This window comes from Mobula hypostoma, chromosome 26, assembly GCF_963921235.1.
Source record: "Mobula hypostoma chromosome 26, sMobHyp1.1, whole genome shotgun sequence".
NCBI classification, from domain to species: Eukaryota; Metazoa; Chordata; class Chondrichthyes; order Myliobatiformes; family Myliobatidae; genus Mobula; species Mobula hypostoma.
The window spans coordinates 15,139,918-15,152,601 of record NC_086122.1 but is presented as its reverse complement, the minus strand read 5'-3'; positions in this window follow the sequence as shown (position 1 = coordinate 15,152,601).

The following is a 12,684-nucleotide window of genomic DNA, read 5'->3' as shown; positions in this document are numbered from 1 at the left end:
GTTAAGGAAAGCTTTAAATCTGCTTCTATCATGTTTCACCCTGTAAGAATTTTGTATGTTCAATGAAATTGTCTCTTATTCTCCTGAACTCCTGAAACTGAAAACTGAAACAAACAACAGGAATTCTGCAGATGCTGGAAATTCAAGCAACACACATCAGAGTTGCTGGTGAATGCAGCAGGCCAGGCAGCATCTATAGGAAGAGGTACAGTCGACGTTTCGGGCCGAGACCCTTCATCAGGTCCTGACTAAGGGTCTCGGCCTGAAACGTCGACTGTATCTCTTCCTATAGATGCTGCCTGGCCTGCTGCGTTCACCAGCAACTTTGATGTGTGTTACTGAAAACTGTGATGCATTTCAACCCTATATCCCTGTAATATGTCAGGATAAAGCACAAATGTCTAATAAAATATGAAGAATTTAATAACAAGCTAATAAAATATGGAAATCCAAACTGACTGAACATCGATTGTAAATTACAATCTGATTTTGTCAATTAAAGGGTTAATGTATGAGGAGTGTTTGATAGCTTTGGGCCTGTATTTACTGGAGTTTAGAAGAATGAAGGAGGAATCTAATTGAAAGTTAATGAATATTGAAAAGCCTGGATAGAGCGGATGTGGAGAGGATGTCTTAAGTAGGATAGGGAGGTGGTTGGGTCTATGATCAGAGGGCATAGACTCAGAATACAAAAGACAGAAGAGAGATGAGGAGGAATTTCTTTAGTCAGAGAGTGGTGAATCTGTGGAATCCATTGCTACGGATGGCTGTGGAGAGCAAGTCATTGGGTATACTTAAGGCAGAGATTTTTGATTAGTAAAGGCATCAAATGTTACATGGTGAAGTCAGGAGAATGGGGTTGAAGGGGAAGAATAAATCAGCAGTGATGGAATAGCAGAGCAAATGATGGGCTAAGTGGCCTACTTCTCTCCAATGTCTTATGGTCTTATGATTTATGAAGAAACTAAGCTGAGGTGGATAAAAGTGACCATGAAGCTGAGATTGGTACTGGTTTATTTTTGTCACATAAACTTGGTCTTTCACTGTATCGCAGTACATGTGGCAAAAAGAAATCAATACAAATCATCCCGACGCAAAATTATATTGAGTTAGTACAAAGGGAAAAGTAATAACAGAATGCTGAATGCAGAATATATTGTTGTATTTACAGTGAAAGTACAGTTTGGGCAAGAGCGACAAAAAGAGAAGAGTTCTCGGAGGAAAATCTTGGAAGGTTCAAAGTTCATTAGTGGCCTTTATAGGGGACAACGTCCCATTGAATTTACAATTTCGATTCAGCATATATATTGTTAATCATAAACACAAGAAATTCTGCAGATGCTGGAAACTTAAAGCAATACACACAAAATGTTGAAAGAATGCCAAGTGCCTCAGTTCAGTCATATCAAATTCCAATAATTCTTTAGGAAGGTGTACCACTGCTGTCCTCTCAGGAAGACTTGGAATGTCCAATAACAATAGGTCTTGCCAGAAGAGAAAGAATTTTTAAATTAGCAAAATTTGCACCTCTTCAATTTGCAGAGAAATCCCTTTTGATTCTGTGCTTGTTCAAGGAGTGAAAATAAGGCCGACCAACACTGAATTCAAACCAGAGAAAAGTCCACGTACTTGTATGATATTGTGTGTAAACGTCAATGAAATAAGCACCAATGTTACTAGTTAAAAAACTATATGCATCACATAACATGCGCTTTATGAGTACTAGCATCTGTTAAATTACCTCCAGATTTAATCCTTGGATTATGATAGCCTACTGAACATATTTTAAAATAAATTTACACCTTAAGTGTTTTGATGTTATATAATAGCTCCAGTGCCATATGGAGAAAAAAATAAAATGTACTTATAATGTAGAGAATTCATTACTTACATATTTTACACATTAATGCTTGATTCTATTTGAGGCAAACAACTCAACTAATGTAAAGTATTGATGAATGTTGCTGACAGTACGCAAAATAATGGTTATTTTATTGCCCACTGCAAGTTAGTGCAGCGCATCTTTAATATGCACATTCCCTTATAAAGATATGACAACTAACTTGATATTTCAGCAGAAATAGAAAGCGACTAGTTAAATATGAATGTTACTTTGCAGGTCCTTATTAGGCAAGGTATTAGTAGAAAGCAAGTTTCTTTCTAATACATCCTCATGTGTATTCAGATTCCTGTATGAACTCACCAGCTTCTCAGGTTCATCAATAGTAACTCACTGGTTTGGGATGAAGCTGCTATCTCCCCAGCACAGCAATGATCAGGTATGGGAGCAGCAGAACATCAGACCAGAAGTCCCTACCAAGAACTGTGAGAATGACTGAGGGGATCATAGGGATCTCCCTCTCATTCATCAGGGACAGTTATGAGCAGAGCTGCATACACAGGGCCTTCAGTATTATCAAGGATCCCACCCATCAATCCAGAATCCTCTTTCTTTCTATCATCAGGCAGGAGAGTCCGATGCATAAAGACAAGAACAGTCAGGATGGGCCATTAGGCTTCGGAGCTTCAGGCTGTATCACATTTGGTGTCACTGGATAATTTGTACTGTACCCAACAATATTTAATGTATGCACTTTGCATTTTTTATGTACGTGTAATTCACTTGTAGGTCATATTCTTACTTTCCTAAGTTATTGTTTGGTACATGTGTGTTATATGTGCTGCTGTGCTCTACACACTGGTCCAGTGAAACATTGTCTTACATGTACATAGTTAAATGACAATAAACTTGACTTTAAAATGACATGATCTGTCAAAAGCACCCTTTGTTTAGTTGGAACTATGGGCATTGTACATTCTGTATGAAATGGGGCGTCGTTGTAACAACATTTTCAAATGAAACTGATAACTGATCACTTGTGAGTTGAGACAATTGAGAATTGTGGCTCCATGAGTAATTACTTCCCCAAATGGTTAACCCCCCATAGCTCCCAAAGCTTTCCCTTTAGAATCAAACAATGCTTGAACTGCATAATAAGCTGAGTGAAGATTCAGTGTCGTGATAGATGTACTTATATGCATGCCCAAACTACATTAGAGCATGGATATTTCAATATATTGATTTTTCCAACTGGTACCAAGACATAACCCACAGACAAGAGCTTCTGCGATGAACACAGGAACTGGCCCTTCGTCCCAACTCATCCACGCTGACTGAGATGCCTTTCTAAGCAATTCCATTTGCCTACATTTGACCCATATCCCTCTAAACTTGTCCTATCCATGTACCTTTCCAAATGCTTTTCAAACACTAAGACTTTATCTGGCTCAATCAACTCCTTAGGCAGCTTGTTCCATATTGTTCCACAACATCCTCTGTCTGGAAAAACATGTATCGAGGGTCTCTCCCCTCCTGTTTTAGATTCACCTACATTGGAGAGGACTGTGACAATCTCCAGCCTTTCCCCTTTCAATCTCAAACTTATGATCTCCAGTCTTAGACTCACCTACATTGGACAGGACTGTTATTATCTCCATTTTCTCCCCCTCAACCTTAAAATGATGACCTCTAGTTTTAGACTCCATTACTCTGGAGAGGACTGTGATTATCTACGCTTATTAACCAATAATTTAACTCGTGGGCATTTTAGTTTCCATTTGCTCCTGGGTGGTTACACGAAAGACATAGACAGCTCTTTTTATTAACATTCCCAGTATGAGTCATTGTTAGACCATTAACGAACCAAGTAAATATCTGAAACATCTAAGTTCAGCATTTCTTTTCTTTTTAAATCCCCTTTATTATCACTCCCCTCTTTAAGAATCATCAGTGTAGTACAGTATATATGGTAGAACAGATGACACTTTAAAAAGAACTTACTCATAAAATTCGTTGGTAATTTTTTATGACAAATGTTTAGTATGTTCATATAACAATTTGTCTAATTTCTTATAGATCTATTAACATGACAATATAGTAGAAAAAATGCCAGGCATATTGATTATTATCTGAAAAGTTTTTGTTTGCACCCATCTCATTCCATACACAGGGACAATGAGGTCATAGAAAAGGGAAAAAATAGAATGCAGGTTAAAGTGCAAGAGTTAAAATAGATGGAGACATCAAGAGTTCATCTTGAGCAGGTCTGTTCAAGAGTCCTATAACATTGGGATAGGAGCTATCCTTGAGCCTGGTGGTATCTGCTTTAAACTTTTGTATTTTCTGCCTGATGGGAGTGGGGTGAAGAGCTGTGTCAGGATGGGTTTTTGACTATGCTGGCTGCTTTCCATCCTTCTCTTACTTTATTTAATAAATCTGTGTGAATGGTATCAAGTATTGCAGTCTTAGTCAAAATCTAACCTCTCATAGTCAAAATCTCCCTTTGGTAAAAATGTTATTGATCCAGAAATGAGATCTATCTTTCCATTCCTGGGGTGGGACTCTCTTTTGTGCCAGCTCTGGCAGGGGTGGTTCACTAGAAATGTAGTAGAATCCAAAATGACTCGGCCAGGTAGATGAAAATATAAAAAAAAGCCTGCAGATGCTGGAAAACTGAAATGAAAACAGGAAATACTGGAAACATTCAACAGATCAGACAGCATCTGTGGAAAAAGAAATAGAGTTATTGCTTCATACTTAAAAACTTTCCAATATCTCAAATGGTCTTGGGCCTGAAATGTTAATTGTTTTTCTTCCTCCACAGGTGCTACCTGACTAGCTGAGTGTCTTCAGCCTTTTTTTTTGTTATCATTACACTCAAATAAACCTTCCATTCCACATGGGGTGATGAGATAACAGCAGAGAAGAAGGCTTCGGTCCATTGGTCTCCTGATCTTTGTCAGAAAGCTATTCTGTGAGTAGATGAAGCCCCACGTGAATGATCTGATCCATCAGGAATTGCCGTGGTGTTGTTAAGTGGACCAATCAAGTGACAATTTGGTTCTCCAAGGATTTTGGTAGAGTGAAGCTGAAAAATCCACAATGCCTGATTCAACAGCTATGTGGTTGTTACATTTTCATTAAAAGTTGGTTTCGTTTGTACCAAATCTTGACTGTGCTTTCTATTTAGAAAATCCATTCTTAGCAATAGGTTGAGGAAGTAATCCAAACTGTCAAAATGTACTTTGATATGGCAATTGTATAGGAAGAAGGAGAAATATTCCTGGTTATAATATTAATACAAGATCACTTGTAAGACATATCTCTTTTTATTAGACAATAAAAATCTGCCAGTCTTTGCAAAAGAATCTTATGCAAATCACCTCATATAATTAGAAGCTACTTTGCCAAACAAACAGCAGCAGCATCTGTGCCAATCAGCACTCCTGGCAGGTGATTTATGAGACTGCATCATCTAAAAATAACTGGGGAAAATGAAAGCCTTTCTCAGTCGTATTGTCTGAGTATACAACCTGACTAAAGTTGGAAAATTACTCCATTCTCAAATGGGAACAGAATGCACTCAGTGTTCATCTGATCCTTACGTCGTTGATAAATGAATAAAATTTGCCTTTGATTTTTTTGTCAGTGAAATAACACTATTTTCACAGCTTAACACTAGAGTGGAATAACTGAATGTGAAAAGTAATGCTGATGTGAATATATATCTGGATTACAAATATAATTGACCAATCTGTGGTGTTCCATGCTCTACAACCATTGTGTCACATACCCCGTGATGGGTTAAAGATCCAGGAGAAATGGAAAACACTTTGGAATCCAGTATTGCTATCAACTAATGGTATTTATTGGTAACTACGCGATACAAATGCAAATATATCAAACAGGTTAGTAATGATTTTATATATATAAGTAAGTATGGAAATATATGAAACCCAAATTTCTTCAAGTCTAGGGGTAAATAGATAGTCTTACGATGATGAGTAAAGTTCAGTTCAATTCGTGGTATTGAGTTGAGTAGTGATGGAGAGAGAGAGAAGGAGAGATTTGAGTCTTCAAGGTGAGCTGACACCGTTGATCTTCCCATTGTCCTCCGAAATCCTTTAGAAGTCACCGACTGTGACTACAACAAAGGGGACTGTTCTTCTGTGGTGGAATTATCAACCCAGGCGAGGACTGGACACACAAATAACACCCCACTGATCACACCCTTTTCACACTGCAAGAGCCACTGATCGATCCGCCTGATCGATTCTCCAAATCCCACTTTTCTGTGGGCACAACAAAGCTCATTCAGTGTCCAAAACCACATGTCTCCAGGTCTAACAGCTGACCTTCTATTTATCTCACCGTGCTGAATACTAGCTGTCCATCAAACAGCTCCTCCCTTCTCTCTCTATAAGAGCTTGGAAGCTGCCAGTGTCCTTATAGAAAGTATAAACAAACCGTGAGCAATCTTCACCTCCCTCTCTCTCTTCCTTTCTCCCTCTTTTTCACAAGGTGTCTGGTGTTGAACAACTCTCTCTCTCTCTCTCTTTTCAAAAGCACAGTTCATAGGGGTAATTCAGGACCCTGTCACAATTGTAATTAAAAGGTTAGATGCTCTCTAATATTAATTGGGCAATCTTTACAGGATAGTGTCTCCAGCAAAGAATCATTGGATGATCAAATATGGCATACTGATTTATTACTCTGCTGGAAGAATATGAACGGGGGCAATCAAAATGTCAAAGGTAGCAAACAGCATCACTTCAGTTAACATGCCTATCAGAAAACCCCAAGACAGGGTGCCGATCAACATAACCACTCAAAGTGAATTAGGATAGATAGTAAATTCTAGCTTTGTATAAAGGTAGCATTCCCATTAATCAAATTTACCACTTTAGAAGGGTACCCGACCTGAAACCTCAGTCCCATTTCTGTCCCCATTGGTGCTGCCTGATCTGTTGAACATTTCCACTATTTTGATTTTGGATTTCCGGGCATCTACATTTACTATTCATTTGGATCCTTTGCCTAGCTTGAATACACAATGTCTTCTCAAACAATTGTATCTTACATGAGAAATCTAGGATTTATAGGTAGTCATTTTCTTTTTATATTCATTCAAGGGATGTGGGCTTGGCAGACTGAGTCAACATTTAATTCATGATCCCTAGATGCCCTTGTTGGTTTGAAGAGTAGAGTTATTATTGTTCTTGTAATTTAACTTTCTAATTCGTGTTTGTATTTCTGTATCATGTTCCACATTATTTTAATCTAATTTCTATATAAGTGGAATTGTTCAGTGAATTTTCCAGGAATTACAGTGCAGTTCCTTCTGTATTTTTTTTTAGCAACCTCTTAGTTTTGTCATAATTTTGTTTAATGTGGAGAGGCTGATGTACAGGACGCCACCACATGGTTTTTGACAGATCAGGGTCAGGGTCCCGAGGCGTGGAATGCAAGACAGCTGGAGACTCTTCAGTTTTGCTTCTCTCCTCCACCTTCACTGCCGCTGTGATGTGCCATTATCTTCTGCTAGCTCCACCACTGAGGTCTTGGTTGGATCACACTTTGTATGGGACCTTCCTGTTGACCTTCCTGCCATGGGTGACCTTACTAGGAGCTCTGCACCAGACGGCTAAACTGCAGACAGTTTTGCCCTTGAAATTTCAGGAACTCACGAGCTTCTCCATCACGACAAGGTGACGATCATCGGAGAAGCTCCATGTTGTACTGTTCAAACCTCATGTCCATTCCACCATTCAGTATAACAACTTATCATCTATGACACCAATTTCCTGCACCAGCCCCACATCCCTTGGCTTACCGTCCAGCCCCAGCTGTCTTTGAGAAGGTGAAAATGAACTATCATCTTTCCCTGCTGAAGTCCTTCTGTAGAAGGCATTCCTCTATACTATCGAACAGGGAATCCCGGAACTTGGATTACCTATGATGGAGGAGCAGCAATGGATTTCCAAGTCGGGATGGTGTGTGATTTGGAGGGAAAGTGATGACATCCCCAGGAGCCTCCTGTCTTTGATTTTCTTGGTGACAGAGGAGGCAGGTTTGCAGACTGTTGACAGCATAGCTTAGGTGAGTAAATTCAGTGCATTTTGGAAATGGTACCACATAAACAAAATGACTTGTCAAATGCACCTTTTGTTAAGTTGGAGGTTTGGGGACCACACATATGAAATGGGACACCTTAACAGCAACATTTGCAAATTGAACAGGTAACTGGGGCCCTCTGCTAATCCTGGCTTAAGCCACAATGGGAGTTGTGGCTCCATGAGTAATTACTCCCCTCAGACTCAATGGCGATCTAGATAACCTCCCATACCTCCCAAAGCTTTCACTACAGCATCAAATAAAACTTGACCGGCATGTGCAAAGATGCAACATCACCATTAATAGATTTATTTGGGTGGGGAGAATAAAAGGTTACAGAGGTTTCCGTGAAAAGGGTTGTTTTATTGTAAATACCATCAAGCCAACTGCACTCACCCAAACAAGAGATATTCTGTCATACTCCTGACAGGCCTTGTGGAAAAGTTATAAATTACTCAGTTCCTCACCTTTCAATCAGTGCACACCAGAATTTGACAGCTTTCTGCCTATGTTGATGTTTGCCTTAAATTCAGTACGTTTTTTTTGAAAAACGTTTAACACTCGCATACCCTTCATAATAATCATTTAATAGCCCAAATTAAGTCTACAATAAAAAGAGAATGCATTGGAATTTCAAGATAAGAGTTCATATGTGATGTATTGATTGATATTTAAATTATGAGTATGAGCGATAACTGTAAAAGGTCCATCATTAAAGAATTGCCAAGTTGTTTTGGTTCTGAGTCTACATATAAAGTTGAATATTTTAATACCCAGTCTGCATCAGTGATAGTGTATTCAATATTTTTAATGAATGAACAACAGGGCAAAGACTGCCAATGTTAAAACTTGCTAATGTTAGACGGTCTAAATCCTATTCAGTGACACACCTCTGATACTGTAAATTTAATGCATTTACAATCTCCTACTTGGAACAGATTCAAACGCATTCACTAAACCAATTTATAAAAAATAGCAAATTGTAATAAGACGTCATTAACCCAGTATACCAGGAACTTTGGTTGTGCTGAATCAAATTTTTCTGAATTGTTCTGTGTTATTCTTATTAATACTCCAACACACCTTTAATTTGCTTTTTGTTGAATGTTGAATATTACAGTAAAATCATAATTTTTTCTGGGAATGTAGTAAGCTGAAAGGAAGTGCATAAACTGGAGCCCTGCTGAGTTTCAAGGAACTGTAGAAAGCAGAACTAGGTGAGGGTAAAATGAGCATGGGAACTGGAACCTCAGTTGGTTTAAAGGGAGTATATTTAAGAACTGTGGTCCCAGTGTGTGAAAGGAGGTATGGAAATCAGAGCCTTGGTGTGTAACAAAGAGCTTTGGAAGTGGGACTACAGTGAGTGAAAGTAGGCATAGGTCCTAGAACCCTTGTGTATGCAAAGGAGCACAGTGGTGCATTTAAACCAGATGCTGAACCATATGGATTTCCAATCAGTTAAACGGTAGATTACCAGAGTTCAGCTGTTTTTCAAAATAACAAGAAGCAAAATTCAGTCATTAAGTCTCTCATTTGGGGCCTATTACGCTAAACAACAATCATATAAATTTAAAGTAGTTTCAATTTTAATCATTTATTATATCTATTATAAAGATTATGTGAAATTAAAATAAATCTAATTAATTAATGTCAATGAATTAAAAAACACTACTATTAAACTTTTAGGCAAAAGAAGATATATTTACACGTTTGTATATTAAGAACATAAGTTAACATATCACTATCAATAATAGAGCTAAAATTCAGCTCATGTAGCTCCTGAAATGTTAAGCACAATTCATGTTGTTAAAGTCCATATTTTCATATTGTTTTATGGAAGGCAGCCAGAGCATTCACCGAGGCAATGTTGGCTCACAAATAGTCCCATCGACCCAATTCTTTTCTTATTTTACTCAGATACCAATCAACTCCTCTACGTCCTTCCAACTCCGCACTGGAGTTAATGAATAGTAATCGATCAACCCACTTTTCCCTAGCATGTGGGAGAAAACCAGAAGCATTTGATAGGAAGCAACATGGTCAAAGTGAAAATGTGCAAACTCCACTGTAGGTCATGATTGACCCCAGATCACAGGAGCGGTGAGGCAACAGCTGTACCTGTCAACCCACTGTGCCACTCCAATATGTTGGGTACAAACCACACGCAAAATTATAGCAAAATGTAACTCCTCCACATAATGGATCAGGGCAAACAATAGTCAAAGTTCAAGATAAATTTATAATGAAAGTACACATACGTCAGCCGGCTGGTGGCGCAGTGGCATCAGCGCTGGACTTCGGAGCGAAGGCTCCCGAGTTCAAATCCAGCCGGCTCCCTTGCACGCTTTCCATCCGTGCTGGGTTGAGCTAGCAACTTGACCTTGTAAAAAAGAAATTGCCTGCTACAGAAACATCAACAGCAAAAAGTTAAACTCTCTCGTGAGTTTAAAAGGTAATTTCCTTCCTTTCCACACATATGTTCATTTTCTTGTGGGCATACTCAATAAATCCACGGTAGAATAATAACCATAATAGAATCAACGAAAGGCCGCACCAACTTGGGTATTCAACCATTGTACAAAAGACACAAACTGTGCAAATACAAAAAGAAAGATCTAATAATAAATAAACAAGCAATAAATATCAAGAACATCAGATGAAGAGTCCGTGAAAGTGAGTGGGGTGAGTTACGTTGAGTTAAGTTATCCCCTTTTGTTCAAGAGCCTGATGGTTGAAGGTTAATAATTATTCCAGAAGCTTGTGGTGTGAGACCTGAGGCTCCTGTAATCTCTTTATGATAGCGGTAGCGAGAAGAGCGAATGTCCTGCATGGTGAGGGCCTCTAAGGATGGATGCTGCTTTCCTGCAACAACATTTCGTGTAGCTGTGCACATTGGTGAAGAGGGCTTTACCCGTGATGAACTGGGCCGTATCCATATCATTTTGCAGGATCTTCCGTTCATGGGCATTGGTATTTCCATGCCAGGCTATGATGCAGCCAGTCAATTTACAATCCACTACACATCTATGGAAGTTTATCGAAGTATTTGATATCAAGGTGAATCCCTGCAAACACCAAAGGACATAGAAGCCCTGCTGTGCTTTCTTCATAATTGCACTTATTCACTGGGCCAAGGACAGGTCCTCCAAAATAATAACAGAGAGGAATTTATTGCTGACCTTCTCCACCTCTTATTCGCCAATGAGGACTGGATCATGGGCCTCTGATTTCCTCTTCCTGAAGTCAGTAATCAGCTTCTTGGTCTTGCTGACATTGAGTAACATGTTGTTGCTGTGGCACCACTCAGCCACATTTCCAACTTCCTTCCTAAATGCTGAATCATCACCACCTTTGATTTGGTCTACGACAGTGGTGTCATCAGCGAACTTGAATATGGCATTGGAGCTGTGCTTTAGCATCGCTGTCATCTGTATAAAGCTTGTAGAGCAGGGGTCTAAACACACAGCCTTGTGGTGCACCTGTGCTGATGGAATCAGTGGAGATGTTCTTGCAAATCTGAACTGACGAGGGCCTACAAGTGAGGAAATCAAGATTCCGATTACACAAGGAGATATCGAAGCCAAGGTCTTGAAGCTAATGGATTAGTTTTGAGGGGATATTGGAACTGAGTGCTGAGCTGTACTTGATAAAGACCATCCTGATGTATGCATCTTTGCTGTCTAGATGTGAAGAGCCAGTGAGATGGTGTCTGCTGCAGATCTGTTGCTCTGGTACGCATGTTGGAGCAGATCCAAACATGGAGTTGACACGTCTCAAGCAGGACTTGACATGTTTCACCACTCTCTGTATATAAAAATAAACTTGCCCCTCACGAGATCATTGAAATTACTCCCTCTCACCTTAAATGCATGCACTCTGGTATTAGACATTTCAACCCTTTGACAAAAAAGATACTGGCTGTCTACTCTATCTACGCATCTCATAATTTAAAAACTTCTATCAGATCTCCCTTCAACCTCCGCCACTCCAGTGGAAAGCGGCCAGAGCATGAGTGGGCCAGTGAAGGAGTGGAGCTTTGAGGCTTTGACTCGAGAGGCTTCGGCGAGAAGAGGTGGACGACAAGCTAGCTCGCAGTTAGTTTTTACAATGTCTCCTGAGACGGTGATGTGCCTGTCATGTGAGATGTGGCAGTATTGGGGGAACGCCCCTCTCCCGCAGAGTCACAACTGCCAGAAGTGCATACAGCTGGGTGATCTGGAAGACCGTGTAAGGAATCTGGAGCAGCAGCTGGATGACCTTTGACTCATAAGGGAGAATGAGGCAGTCATAGATTAGAGCTACAGGGAGGTAGTCACACCTAGGCTGTCAGAAGCAGGTTGTTGGGTGACAGTCAGAGGGGGGAAAGCGAAGGTGAGCAGACAGGTAGTGCAGAGCACCCCTGTACCCATTCTCCTGAATAATAAGTTTACCGTCCTGGATACTGTTGGCGGGGACGACCGACCAGGTGTGAGCCACGGTGGCAGGGCCTCCGGCACTGAGTCTGACCCTGTGGTGCAGAAGGCTGGGACGGAGAAGAGGAGAGCTGTCGTCATTAGAGACTCTATAGTCAGGGGAGCAGACAGGAGATTTTGTGGACGTGAGAAGGACACTCGCATGGTTTGTTGCCTCCCGGGTGCCAGGGTCCGGGATGTCTCTGACCGAGTGCACGACATCCTGGTACGAGAGGGAAAGCAACCAGAAGTCGTGATACATGTTGGGACCAACGACAT